Below are 14808 nucleotides of genomic sequence, written 5' to 3'. Positions count from 1 at the left end.
GACTGTTCTAGCAGGAAGAGCATTTTTAGCAGGTTGCAATGAAGCCTCCCAACTGGTGCTTCCATCTCCTAGTGTGCATAAAACATAAAGAGTTAATTGGACCCCAAAGATAAACATCAAAGTTTGGTGACCCACCAGATACTCCCTTAATGGAAGTTCCAAATAGGGTAAAAGTCTTAATGGGAATTAGTTGTTGAAAATAGGTCTTGATAGGGTATTGATGGTTATTAGAGTGAAGGGGACACTGATGGCTTTGAATGGGCGTAGTTAACAAAGTGACATGATGGCTAACTAAGCACCATAAATGGAATTGAATTGGCACAATGGGGTATTTGAGGGGTTAATTAGCAGAGAGATTACCATTTTCATAGAGATTTTTAACAGAAGAGGAAAGGTTTAGGTTTATCAGACTAAATTGAGAGTATGGTTGATCCTGCCCAGAATTCAACCAATTCCATCGGAAATCTTCCAAATGCACCACCAGTAACACCTGAATTTGCAAAGCCAAGTCAATTCTCCCTTCTTTGAGCATAGAGGAATTGCAACAGTTAAGTGAAGATGCCCAGTCTGAAATTGATCATCAGATTCAATAGCAAACTCGTCAGAGAGAGGCAAAAGAGGTTGTTCAGGAGCGGAAGAAAAGGAGATTTGAGGCTCTCTACAATGCATGGCTACCCAAGTTCTTAGAACTGAAAGAACAGAAGGATGAGGAAAAGGATGAGAAGCAGGCCAAGACCCCAATGTTTGGATGTTCAACAGAAAGTGATTCCGAGGCCTCAGAAGGGTATGAGTATGAAGTGGAGGAAGTGGATACCAGTGACCTTGATTCGGATGCTGCGGAGGACAATCAAAGGATGAATTCTTATCATGATGAGAAGGCGAGAAGGAGATTTGAATATGAACTTGACAATCCCAAGATTTTTGCTCGCACCATGAGTGAGGGTGAACCTGTTGCAGTGAAGGTGAGCCGTCGAATCGCTGATCTCGATGATGAGCAAGTGAGGAAGAAAGGGAAGAAGGGGATGAGGATAGTGATAATGAATCATCATCCAGCGGGATTTCTCCTGCACCATATGATAGCGAGGACTATGGTGAAGAGGGTCTGGATACTGATGAGGATGAACGGTGGTAAGCTCATCAGAGTTACCAGGAAAGGCTAGATTTTCAGGCATTGCATAAATCCTGAAAACGGTCAACAAGTTTTTGCAAAACAGCTTTTCTGGTAATTTTTCTTCCTTCTACTCTTCCTGATGTTGGTGCGAAAGATGGTAAGTTTCTTTGTATTCTGAAATTTGATGCGGACGGTTTTGGATTTCCTTTTATTTTGATTTTGTCGGCAAGTAGTAAGATACAGGGAATTTTCTTGTGTTTGGATTGTAAAGTTGAAAGGCATAGTCGTTGTTTCAAGTTTGTAGTAATGGTTTGTAATGAAAGGGGTTTGGGTTATGGCATTTTGGTGAAGGTATTTTGAGAATATATAATGGTAGTTTAAAACTTTGATCTTTTGAGGGTTTGATAGTTGTGTGAACTTGTGGTGCTGATGCGGAAATTGAAAAAACTTGATATAACGCTCAATGAGCTGATAAATGTTAAAGGAATGTTTGGAGTATTGGACTTGTTTTTGTTATTGTCTTCTTGTTTTTGTAAATGTACAAACAAGCAATGTTCTTGGTGAATGATTCTAAAATTCCAATGATTGTTAAGTAGAGATGGGTAGGAATGACTGAATTAATGAATCAATAGGGTATGTAAAATGTTGTTTAAGATGGCGGGTATTACTCCAGTTTATAAAATAATGTTGGAGTAAGATTAATTCAAAGACTATTTTAGGCCCAATTCAAAAAAAAAATCTATGTGCAAGCCTAGTACTATTACTACTAATCCTAGCATGACAAAATATTAATTCAATAATCAGTATAGCCAAATCCAAACTCATCCAACATTGCTAAAACCCATCTGCATACAAAACCCCACCATGATTTAAGAATCAATTTTTTTTCAACAATCCATACATTCATTCTCTAGTTAACAGAAAAATCCAAACAACTACATTCCATCTCCTGGCTTGTCACTTAGTCCTTAGAAATGGTTGCTCAGATGCAGTCGTTTGAGAAGCAGGGGCTGCTGTTGGTGCTGGTGCTGGTGGTTTCCTTGCATTTATACCCTTAATGTCGTCCCGATAGTAATCATCTCTGGATATCCTTTGCAGGTCAAGTTTATATACCTTCGGAAATTTATACTCATTCCGACAAATAACTGTCGTACTGAATTCCTAGTCGACTTCATCACCAGCATATTTCCATATTTAGGTAGGTGCACCTAACACAATAGACTTTCTTTTATTTTCCTGGTCTGGCACATAAAATACCTGCTTAGCTTGGGAGGCTACAACGAAAGGATCATCCTGGAGTCCCAACTTATCAAGCTCAACCAAAATGTAGCCAAGTTTGTCTTTTGAGACCCCTGCTTTGGTAACCCATTTACACCTGAAAAGTTACACTTTCAGCGAATGATATGTCAGCACCCATATCTCTTGTAAAACACCATAATAATCCGCCAGATTAAAGGTAATCCCCGCTTGTCTAATGTGCGTGTCAGTTGCCTCTACGTAAACCCCGCTATTCTGGTTAACGGAACCATCATGATATTTTGTGCGAAACAGGTATCCAATGATGTTATATGCTTCGTATGTCTCTACTTGTACATTCGGTGGGATTGATAGCCACCTTAAGTCCTGATTGAAGTTTTCCCTAGAGTCTGCCCACTCACTGTCAACCTGAAATACATTATAAGGATTAGCCTCCGTCTCAACTCAAAAGTTACATAGCAAGAGTGACATTTTCTGCAAACTCTTACCACTTTTTGTAACCATTTGGCGAACTCTTCACGATGTTTTTGATCTAGATGTCTATCACTCATACCAAGATATTTATCCTTCATAAAATTCTGGTGTCGGCTGGACAGTGCAATGATTAATGTTATTATCTTTACAGAAATTCGGACACAGAATCAAAAACTAAATAAAAATGAGGTTATCTGGTTAGATATAGTTATACTTACTCAACGTAAGGAGCAACTTCAGGCGAATTCCGAAATACATAGAAATGCGCTTTATCAAACAGATCCTTATCAACACGAGGAAACTTAGGATTTGACACTGGTTTTCCCTTGAAAGAATAAGAATCTTCGCCAGTGTCAGATGTGTTGAGTTTATCTAGTGGAATTACGACTGTATCATTCATGCTTTGTTGGTGCTCACTGATAACCTCAATTGTCTCTTTTACAAGGTTCCCTTCAGCAATGCTTCCTCCAGGTATGTTTCTGTTTCGCACATGCCCTTTTATGACCTTCATGCACCTTTCAAACGGATACATCCATCGAAAGAATACATGACCACAAATTTTCACTTCCCTGGTAAGATGCACAGTTAAATGAACCATGATGTCGAAAAAGGATGGAGGAAAGTATTTCTCGAGCAAGCACAACGTCACAACGAAATCCGACTGAAATTTTTCTAGCTCTGCCACCTTGATTTCTTTGTTATATATTTCCCTGAAAAAGAAACAAAACCTGATAATAACATATCTTATTGACTGAGGCAAAATTGATTTAATCGCAATGGGAAAAAATGTTGCACAAAGCTTGTCCTTTTCCTTCGGGCTTAATGAGTGACATGCTGCCTTTAGTATATATCCCCCTTTGCCATTTTCCAGAGGTTGCAACTCGTCTCTAAAACCCATCTCCTTCAGGTCCATTAGAGAAGCAAGGTAGTCTTTAGACTTAAATTCATTGTTCAACAATGTTCCAACGATACTTTCGCATACATTCTTTTCGACGTGCATGAAATCTATGCAATGGTGGAAAACATGATACCGCCAGTAGGGGAGGAGACAGAATCATATATTGAACTTTTTCCAGTAGCGCATTTCGGTCTCCTTCCCCTTCCCCTTTTTTGGGTCGATGGTATTTTCGATTCTCTTCATCTTTCCACCTCTTCCAGGGTTATCCTGCACGAATTCCACCACAATGTTCTTCCGCCGCTTTCCCCATTCATTCTTTATAATCTTTACCTCATTGTATATTTGTGACGGGGTCATAAGTTCCGGATACTTTTCAGTTTCTTCTTTTCCGTTGAACCCCTTCTGACGTCTGAAAGGATGATCGTATTCTAGGTATCTTATATGCCCGGTATAAACCTCTTTTCTACGATGTTTTAGCCTGACATAGTAAGTATTTCTCCCACACACCTTACAGGCGTGTCATCCCTGGTAAGGGAAACCACACAGTGTACCGAGAGCAGGGTAATCATTTATTGTCCATAAAACAACCGCAGGTAGAGTAAACATCTCCTGTTTCAGCGCATCAAAACATTGGACTCCCTCAAATAATTCATTGATATCCTCGACAAACGGTTGTAACATAACATCAATGTCCTTACAAGGTCCCCCATCGATAATTAATGACAGCATGGTGAACTTTCTCTTTATACACAACTCTGGTGGAAGGTTGTAAATCACTGTCAGAATTGGCCACACACTGTGCTGTTTTTCATGCCTTTGTTTACGTCAACCCCATCAGCCGAAATGACCAGCCGTATATTTCGAGGATCATCACGAATTACTGGATATCTTTCATCTATATTTTTTCATGCTGGTGAATCCGCCGGATGTCGTAAAACACCCTCTTCTTTCTTTCTGGTGTCGTGCCACAATAAATATTCGACAATTCTCTTTGATTGAAACAGCCGTTTCAGTCTTGGGATAATTGTGAAATACCACAATACTTTTGCCGGAATTTTTTAATGCACCTCTTTGGTGGTGTCGTCAACTTCTTGATTCCCCACAGGTGGGATACTTGATGTCATCCTTGTATTTCTTCATATAGAGAATGCAGTTATTGATGCATACATGTATCTTTTCGTAACCTGAACCAAATCTCTCATCACCTTCTTAGCTTCATATGTACTTTTCATCATCTCATTTTCTGGAGGGAGCATGGATTGTAACAGTGGTAGAAGTTCATTAAAGAACTTTTCGTAAGCTCCGTGCTTGCTCTTAAAGTTAAACAGTTCACACATTGCAGATATCTTTGTAAAATCCTTACATCCTTCGTATAGGGGTTTCCCAACATCATTGAGTATCCGTTGCATCTTCTTAGATTCCTTTGAAATTTTTTCTCCTAATAAAGCATTAACCATTTTTATAGTCTCTGCAGCATGTGCTGGTTCATCAGAGTGCGGACCGTCGCTTTACCATCCAGAAGTGTCCACCATGATGACTCATCTCCTTCTCCGTGCTTAGTTCATACGGCATAATTTTGAATGAATCCAGAAGTATATAAGTGATACTTAACTTCACTTGCCTTGTGCACGTAGATGTTGAGACATTTCACACATGGACATAGAATCTTAACTTTGTCCTTGTCGTATGGTTTTCGTTTCCAAGTCGCAATATCCTGTTGGTATGTATGCGTAGCAAACTTTATAAATGCATCGACTCCGTCTTGATAATTCAGTTTGGTTCTATCGGTATACATCCAAGATTTATCCATTACTCTAGGATCCACTTTAGGATCCATTATGAATTCTCAGATACCTGGACGGAGAAAAAACTTGTCAACATCTTGTGAAAATGTTATCCTGGTCCGAATAAAACTACGAAATAATAAAACTTGTCACAAAGAGTAATCACAAATCACAATGTGAGTTCAGTTATCATATATGAATCATACAAATAATCAAAGGTTATCTACCTACATAGAGTTGCATGTGAAGACGATATTTACCTTACTATGACCATTAGAGTTACAATCTTAGTTAACAAAGCAGTACTGAAAAGAATTACTTACACAGTCGATCCGATTAATCCGCAAAGCAAAACTGACAGGGGAATATATTGTTTATCCAGGAGATGAATCAGATGATCAAAGTAAACAACTTGTTTTGTTTTCTAGGAGGAGGTTAGAAGATTTAAGAGCAGAAACATGAAATGATTTAAGACGAGAGAGATGAACACGTAGGGTAAATGGAGATTTGGCAATATCTTTACTAATAAATAGTTTTGCAAAATATTTAAGTGTATATCGTAAATAATTTGGTAAAATAGGTAGGTAAAGATCCTTCAACTTGCATGCTGCACGTTCTATGTTTAGAATTTTCTCCGTCAAATCTTGTTATCCTGCTGCATAATATTCTGCTTTGACGGCTCTAAATGACCGGAGTTAGATGCGATGCAATTAATATTCATTCCATACTGAATATTTTTTTGTTCGTACCCGAATTCATAAAATAAATCAAAATGAATCAAAAATAAATAAATCAATCAAAATGACAGGTAAAAAGCGGAGTACGTGTTGTTGCAGTTGTTATAACGGTACTAAAGTACAAAACTATCTTTGTATAAAGTGGAGTACGTGTTGGTGCAGTTGAAAATAAAAATCGTAAGAACTGCTATGGCCCCAACTAGAATTAAGTGAACTAAAACACACTATTATATTTGTGTGTTCTGTTCAATTAGAATTAATATCTAAATCCAAAGATTGATTCATCCAATTAACATAATAGGTTTGATCATTGATGTATTTTATTAAAGTTTGTCAATCTGATTCAAAGATAACATGATTAACGTTTGTGCCAGAGTAACAACTGCCAACATAGCCTTACATTCCAGCTCCTCAGCTACAACTCCCATCTTCATTCCTCCATTTAAGCATTGTCCTTGCACCCGAATGCAGATACCTGCACAATTCCTAACTATTAGCCCTATTCCACCTTGTAATGAATCTGACTTAAAAGAAGCATCAAAATTTGTAAACATTATCAGGAGGTTTCCATCTTAGCGGCTGCACAACCCCATTAGTAGAATAAACAAGATTAGTTCCAGGAGGCACAAGTTTATTAATGACATCTATTGACATTGTCTTATTTGGAGTTATGTTCCTGCAAATGAACAATGTTGTACCATAAACCAAGAGAGAATCTAGCTCCTAAATGAACAATGTTGTACCATAATATTACTAACATTGGTATTTAAAACCAAACAAATAATTTCCATATCTAGCTAGTTTATCTCTTGTTGGGACTATATCTTTTAAGCACTTCCAAAAAAATAATTTAACTTCCACAAAGCTTTCCATACCTGTAGAGAAACAGAATTAGTACCTGCAAAAGTATTAGATGCACTAGACAAAACATTATAAACACTCTTAACAGAGAATTTTCCTTTGCTATCTGGAAGCCAAATAAGAGTATGGAGTCCAACTCATCCACCATTGAGTTCTGGTGGTACTCCGAAAATATGAATACTATGAAGTAAACGATTTCATCAAATGTGAATGCTTCCCCCTTTTCCTCTAAGTAGCGCACTTTAACGGTTTCGTGCTACAAAAACAACACACAAACTTATTTGGTTACATATAAATTGAAAAAAATTATTGCGCCGAATAAACCATAAAGATACGTACAAGTTGTAGAGGGGACAAGCTCAGGTGGATTGAGTGCCAGATCCGGTGTTTGATTTTAAAAAACCCAGCTACCGCATCTAGGATGATGTTGTGCTTATCCTTGATTTGTTGAACACTTCTTCCTCCCGGGTTCCCATAATCTTGGCTAAATTTGTTATGTATCTTCGCCGAAAGGGTCTCGGTCGAGGAGCGATCTAGTTATCGACTTTCGGCTGCCCATGCTTGGTGATTTCCAAATATTCCGCGGAGTCAAACTATGCCATTTGTTGTATGTGGAGGTAAGGAATGAGTAAGTCTCTAATAGGATACAAGTGGAGTGCACGTGCGTTGCTTGTCGAACGCCGGGTTCAAATACGCCTTCTTCCATGTTAAACCAATTGCTTAGCATGATAGAACACCGTTGAGAAGTGAAGAAAAACAAAATCGATAGAATACAGTAACAAATTCTCCTTTCCAGCTATATAACAACGCCGGCCTAATCTACAATGTAACTTTTACTCCTTACAGCAACAAAAGCAAATTCCTAATTCCATTAGCATCCACTAGTAACAAAAATTAGCTCAACCTAAACAAAATTCCATAATTTCCGTCACAAGAATCACACAAAACATCAATTGTTTCAACCAATTAATACTAAGATATGAAAGACCTGAATTGATTTATGACCATAAAAATATGAAAAACCTGAACAAAACAAAAGAAACCCTGACAATAAAAAACTCATAAAAGTCTTACTAAGATATAGAATCACAGCCAAGATCATAAAAAACTCTTAAAATTGACAGAACCATAGGTTTACATAATACAGTAGAAAACGATTTTAGAGTTGGAAAAGGTATATACCTGAAACCCTAGCAATAGTAATTTCAAATTAATAAAATAAAAACATCCCCCATTCATGAAATTAAACAAGTAAGTTTGAATTTAATCTGATAAGAGAAGGAAAGAATCCCTTACCTAGGGTTTCTCTATTTCGTCTCTTCCAGTCTTTCTCCCGCGCAAGTAAGAGAAGGAAATAAAAAAAAATCTACTTTGATTAACCAAAATGCCATTTTACCTAGGTTTATCACGTCATTATGACATTGTGGGTTAGAATAGGTGCCAATTAGACTAGGGTACGTGTTCGATTAAAGCTTTCTCTTGGGAATATCGGTGACCCTACAAGAATATAGTTTATTCCAGAGAGAGAATAAACAGGGAAACCAAAGGGATTAACAAGGAAACCAAAGGGTCAGAGAGCAAAAAAATTCAGAGAGAGAATTTGTAGAGGGAGATTAACGTTTTCTGAATTTTTCTCAATCAAATCAAATCAAATCAATCAAAACGGCTGGTGATGATGATCAACACAGAGCAAAGGGTAAAGCCCCCATGACTGAAGAGCAACTATTGAAAGAGTTAGAAGAGAAAGAAAGATGTGAAAGGCTATCAGCCACTATGCAGATGATTGGTCAGATGAACAAGGATGATATGGAGAAGGTAAACAAGAGAGTAAATGACTTGTTATATGATTTTGAAGTCTCTACACTCTGGGAAGAGATGCATGCTGCAGCGGATGTAATTAAAGCAGAAGAGAAACCAGTTGAAAAACCGGTACATATTTTGCAAAACAAGCGTCATTTTGATCTTTTCAAAGATGAAGAAGAGGAGGAGAAGTTCTGGGAAGTGCATGCTAAAAATATGAGGTTGGATGAAAGGGCAGTAATGAAGAAAGAAAATGACAGTGATGCTTCCGAAGATGAAGAGCCTGCTGCTTTTTTTAGGTATCGAAGTGATACAGAATCTGCTCTAAGAGTGATGATTGAGGATTTTCTCCAAGATGAGAGATTTGGGATTAATGATGCAGTATTGGCCCAAAAGACCGATTCCGAAGCGGACGATGCAGATGAAGACGAGGAGGAAGAGTGGTTTGATGAGGAGCAAGAGGGGCCTGGCGAGGAAGAAGAGGGGTCTGATGATGAGGAAGAGGCGTCTAATGAGGAGAAAGATGAATCTGATGATTCTGATTCCGAGTGATGGGTATGACAATGAGTAATCCTTATCGACATTTGAAATCTTTTGTAGAGAGATGGTGGATTTTTGGGTAAGTGCTATAATGGAAATGATGACATAATGTTAATAAATAGCTATTATCAAAGTACAGAGAAGAATTCGAATGGAGAGGGGTCTAATGCAAATGATAAGTCGCTGAATCATGTTTTCTTTTTTGGTTCTGGCAATGAAGACTGAAAATGCAGGGGAATGTTATGTTTATTTTTCTTTTTCTTTTTGATATTTAGATTTTTTGTGGGTAAGATGGTGAAATACCTGTAAATGGGTATGTTTAAGTTTATAAACATGTAAATGTTGCTCAACACTGAATGAACATAATGGTTATAAATTTTTTAAATGCAATATGATGAAGTCGGCTTATTTGTATTGTCCAATGATTGTGCGTCGATAATGTTGGAGATGCAGGGTGTATTCTATAAATTAAAACTACAATCAAAGAACTGGATCATGCACAAGAATAAGATAGTAAGATGTATCGAAAATAAATGCATATTGACAACAAGTCACTTTAGTGTTTTTCTATCAAGTATAATTCACTTGATAGAGAGGCATATACACACGTAGTCTTAATCTACAATCTGGCAAAGGGACAAATTACGAACATCCATATATGTTTGATCTTTAGATATAAAGATCAAATCATAGTGACTAACAATAATTGGCTTGCGTTGGTTCCGTCGTATTCAACATGCACATAATTGACATGAGCACTACTTAGTGGAGCCTTATGCACACCTAATTTAATTCTACAATCTGACAGTGAATACAAATCATAGTGACTCCAGAGATGCTGCTTCTCAAAACAGAATACAAGCTTTATTCACCAATGATGGCATCATACAACCAAATACTATGTCTTAGTTTAAGATCATCTGTCAACTGACATGTAAAACTACTTGGTGGAGGCATAAATCATGCAATTGAGATGTTCATAATCACAATACATTCTCAAAACATGATACAATTCACAGCAACATAATAAATATAAAATCTGAAAGATAGAGATGTTCATAATCACCATCAGAAATTGTACCATTCAAAATCAATAGTGTGTAATCTCCAATTTGAAAAATCATTAAACCCCCAAATGAATGAATGGGAAATACCTTAGATGAAGATGACCAAAATTTGCATTTCCAAAATTATGAATCACTAGCAATACTTCTATGAGAGATCGATTAAACTTAAATCTAGGCCTGAATCGATCTTTCACAGAAGAATCAATTGATTCATTGTTGTTGATGAAGTTTTCTGCAGATGAATCTCCAAGAAACCCCAAATGAATATTACATGAAGATAATCATCGTGGAATTAATTCAATGAATTCACCAAGTCTTCGATTAGAAAGCAGAGGACGAACTTGGTGATGGTGGTGGTGGTTCGTTCAATTCACCCAACTTTGAATTTAGGGTTACAGGTAAGAGAAGATTGAATATTCAATCAACCAAATCCAAACTCTGTAATCTAAGTCGAAATTGAGTAAAGATTGATGGAGATTTTAGGGTGTGAAATTGATGAAGATGAAACTAGATTTCGATTTCGACGAAAAAGAAAGGATTCAAGAGAGATTTCTGCTTCTGATCATTTGGGAGAAAGAATAGACTATGTCTCAGGCGCTGTTGACATAGTGTTGGTAGTTTCCCATGCTAGCTACAATTCAAGATATGGACCCTGTTAACTAATCAAAATTAAATAAATAAGTATACAAAATTTGTGCAGGGACCTTATGTTTGACCATTTTTTTATTTTAATTGTTAGTAAAGCAGTTAAAGACATGGATAGGGTTTACGGTTTGTCTGCAAGCCGGGCATGTTCAGGATTTCTTAGTTGCTATTCCAATTATGGGGAACATGCAGTTCATTGTAAGGTAGACCCTGGTTTTAAACATAGACATGATCATGTGAGGGATATTTTATATGATATACTATGGAGAGCCAGTATTTCTGCAAAGAAAGAAGCGGTTGTCAATTTTTTGATTGATCCACTCGAAGGGAAATCGACGCTCAAACCAGCAGATGTTTTAATTTTTGGGTGGGCTAACGGAAAACATGCATGTGTTAATCTTACTAGGGTTTCTCCATTAGTAGGAATTGGACATGGTACGTTTATAGTCGGGCAAGCGGCGTTGATGGCTGCCTCAGGTAAGATAGCGAAACATGAGAAAGCGTGTCTTGATAATGGGCATACCTTTATTACTTTTTCTTTTGATACTTTTGGTTTTTTAGCTCCAGAGGCGGTTGGCCTCCTCAGAAGAGTCCAGAAAGTCATGCATAGTAATGTCATGACTCCTGGTTCGAGGGAGTTTGTTTTCCATAGGTTACGTTGCAATTCGAAAAGGGCTCGCGGCGCAGCTTGTTGCATGTTTTCCTATTTCGTCTAGGGATGGCCATTTGCCCCACCCAAACCCATCCCCGTGGGTACCCGCCCCGTTCGGGTAGGGTTTTACCCGCACAAATGGATATGGGATCGGGTATGGGTAATACCCGAAAACTAAGCTACGGGGATGGGGTTGGGATGGGATTCAAGGTTCCCGCCCCATACTCGCTCCGTATCTTTCACAAATTAGGGGTTTAGACTTTTATGAAACAATGTGTATAATTTTTATACTTCCACCACTCAGTCGATCTTTCTTTCATTTATCATATTCTCGATCGTTCTTGTACATTCATCACTTTCGCTGTTTTTTTTTGTGATCAAACACATTCTCTAAAAGTTAAAATAGAGAAAATGAAGCAGATAATGAAATGGTTAACGTGGACGAAGATAGAACGGGACAGGAAAAAACAGAAAAACTAATAAGTCATTAACAGATTCTTTTGTTCACTTTAAGATAAATTACTGAATTTAAGATTCCATATAAGTTTTGATTATAATCAAATTTATGTATTAACTCAGTGTTACGCGTAACCCATGGGAAACCCGCCCAATATGTGTATTCCCCATACCTGCCCCGCCCCAATTCATATGGGTAACGGGGCGGGGATGGGTATTTTTTTAACGAACGGGGCAGTGATTGGGATTGACACTACCCGCCCCATTACCATCCCTAATTTCGTCGATGTAAAATATTATTATTTTATTATTAATTAGATCTTATTGTTGGTCACTTGGTCAGGTACTTATATGGATTGATACATGAGCCAAACATGCGAACCCTGGTGAACCATAATGCTACAGTTATGGCCTTCAAATTAGGCTACCGCCTCGTTTTACTCTTAAAGATAACGCTGTATGCAATTAAGAGATGGGATGGGTCAGGAGAGGATAATAATGATGTATTTTGACAAATCAAGATATGGCAATACACCAGCGTCACATAATGCCTGTAAACCCTGGTAAACCGTGCATGATCAATAAGTGCTGGTCTATGAATTTTACAAAAAATTAATTATGATAGTAGTAATAATGTAGTAGGAAAAATTGCGTCTGAAATTCAATAAGGAAGGACTATTTTGTTAAATAAGGAAGGTAAACTTTTAATTTTAACAAGTGTACTATCTCATTGACATGAATGCTTAACGTGTCAGGATATTTAGAGATTTCTTTAGGGTTTCAGCAAGAATATAGGCGTCTAATTAGAACCGACGATCAGTAGTCTAATCCTAGAATCCTAATGCAATATTTTTCTGTTGGGTCTCGCAAAATCCGCAAAATCGCACTTTCCATATATCACCTTGATTTTTGTTTGTTATATTCATGGTAAACATAACCCACCCACTATATTTAGATTTGCATACTAGATATTTATAGGAAAAAATAATATATTTAGCTAGATTTGGATCCTAAATACCTCGTTCATAAGTAAAAGAACGAAGGAATTGAGAGGATGGGTTCTAATGAGAAATGTGTTGTTCCTTCCAATGGTCTTGTTAATAATGATCCTCCTCCTCTGAAGGGATTTTCTTCATGGGATGACTTTGTGTAAAGCATTGGTGATATACTAGAAGAGTATGTCGATGAAGAATGGGAATTAGTTCATATTAAGAAAATGATCCATGTTGAAGATGATCCTCCTCCTAAGGGTTTTGCTTCTTGGGATGCATTTGAGAAAAGCTATGGTGAACATTTGGATAATGATTATAATGAATAAGAACATGGGAAGCCACCAAGACCAGCAAATTTATGGCTGAGCACTCGGCATAGACTAAATTCAAGTTTTTTACATTATTTTTAGTATGCTAATTTTGTTAATTGTGTAAGCAAAATTATGTAGCAGTCAAAGGCCCACTGTTCAATTGTGCTCTCAATTCTGATTATTATTTTTTTGGTTAAGTTTGTCAGATTTGGCATTACAATTTATGAAAATTTACTGAAACCCCGGTTCAGTTTAGAGAGAGACTTGGAAAAGAAAATCCGAGTGTAGTACTCTCCTAGTCTTCCTTGCTCGTGTTTTATACCGTGACACACGTTTCCATACGATTCAAACCTCTAGCTTACCCACGTACAAGCATGATAACTTGGCTAGTGAACAAGTATAGCTTTGGAAAATAAATAAATTCAGTAATATAAAATAAAAAAATTGGGTGGAAAATTAACATCAAGGAATTTAACTTGGAAGAAATATAAATTGGTTTACAAGCTCGTCCAAGAGTGACATCGGTAAAATTGAAAATTAACATTAAGCAATTTGTCTCGGTGGAAATACTCCCGGAAACTTAGATTTGGACGAAAAATTCTTGCTAAGGTCGTGACATCGAAATAAATAAAAAATTGGTTTAGAAGCTCGTCCAAGAGTGACATCGGTAAAAATTGAAAATACCATAGATCGTGACATCAAAATATAAATTGGTTTACAAGCTCGTCCATGAGTGAAATCGGTAAAATAGAAAATTAAATCAATTTATCTCGGTGATCTCCGGAAACTTAGATTTGGATGAAATATAATTGCTAAGATATCTTGACATCGAAATAAAAATCCGGGGTTTATAAGCTTGTCCAAGAGTAACATCGGTAAAAATTGAAAAATTACCATCAATCAATTTATCTTGGTGGAGATATTCCCGTAAACTTAGATTTGGGCGATAAATTGTACTTGCTAAGATTGTGACATCGAAATATAAATTGGTTTATAAGCTCGTCCATGACATCAGTAAAAATAGAAAATTAATTCAATTTATCTCGGTGATCTCCGGAAACTTAGATTTTGGATGAAACTTAGATTTTACAAGCTCGTTCAAGAGTGACATCGGAAAAATGGAAAATTACCATTCAATTTATCTTGTGGAAATACTCTCGGAAACTTAATTTTGGATGAACTATACTCTTTATGATCGTGACATCGAAATAAAAAATGGTTTA

Source organism: Papaver somniferum, unplaced genomic scaffold, assembly GCF_003573695.1.
Source record: "Papaver somniferum cultivar HN1 unplaced genomic scaffold, ASM357369v1 unplaced-scaffold_135, whole genome shotgun sequence".
NCBI lineage: Eukaryota > Viridiplantae > Streptophyta > Magnoliopsida > Ranunculales > Papaveraceae > Papaver > Papaver somniferum.
Note: the sequence above shows the minus strand (reverse complement) of the source record.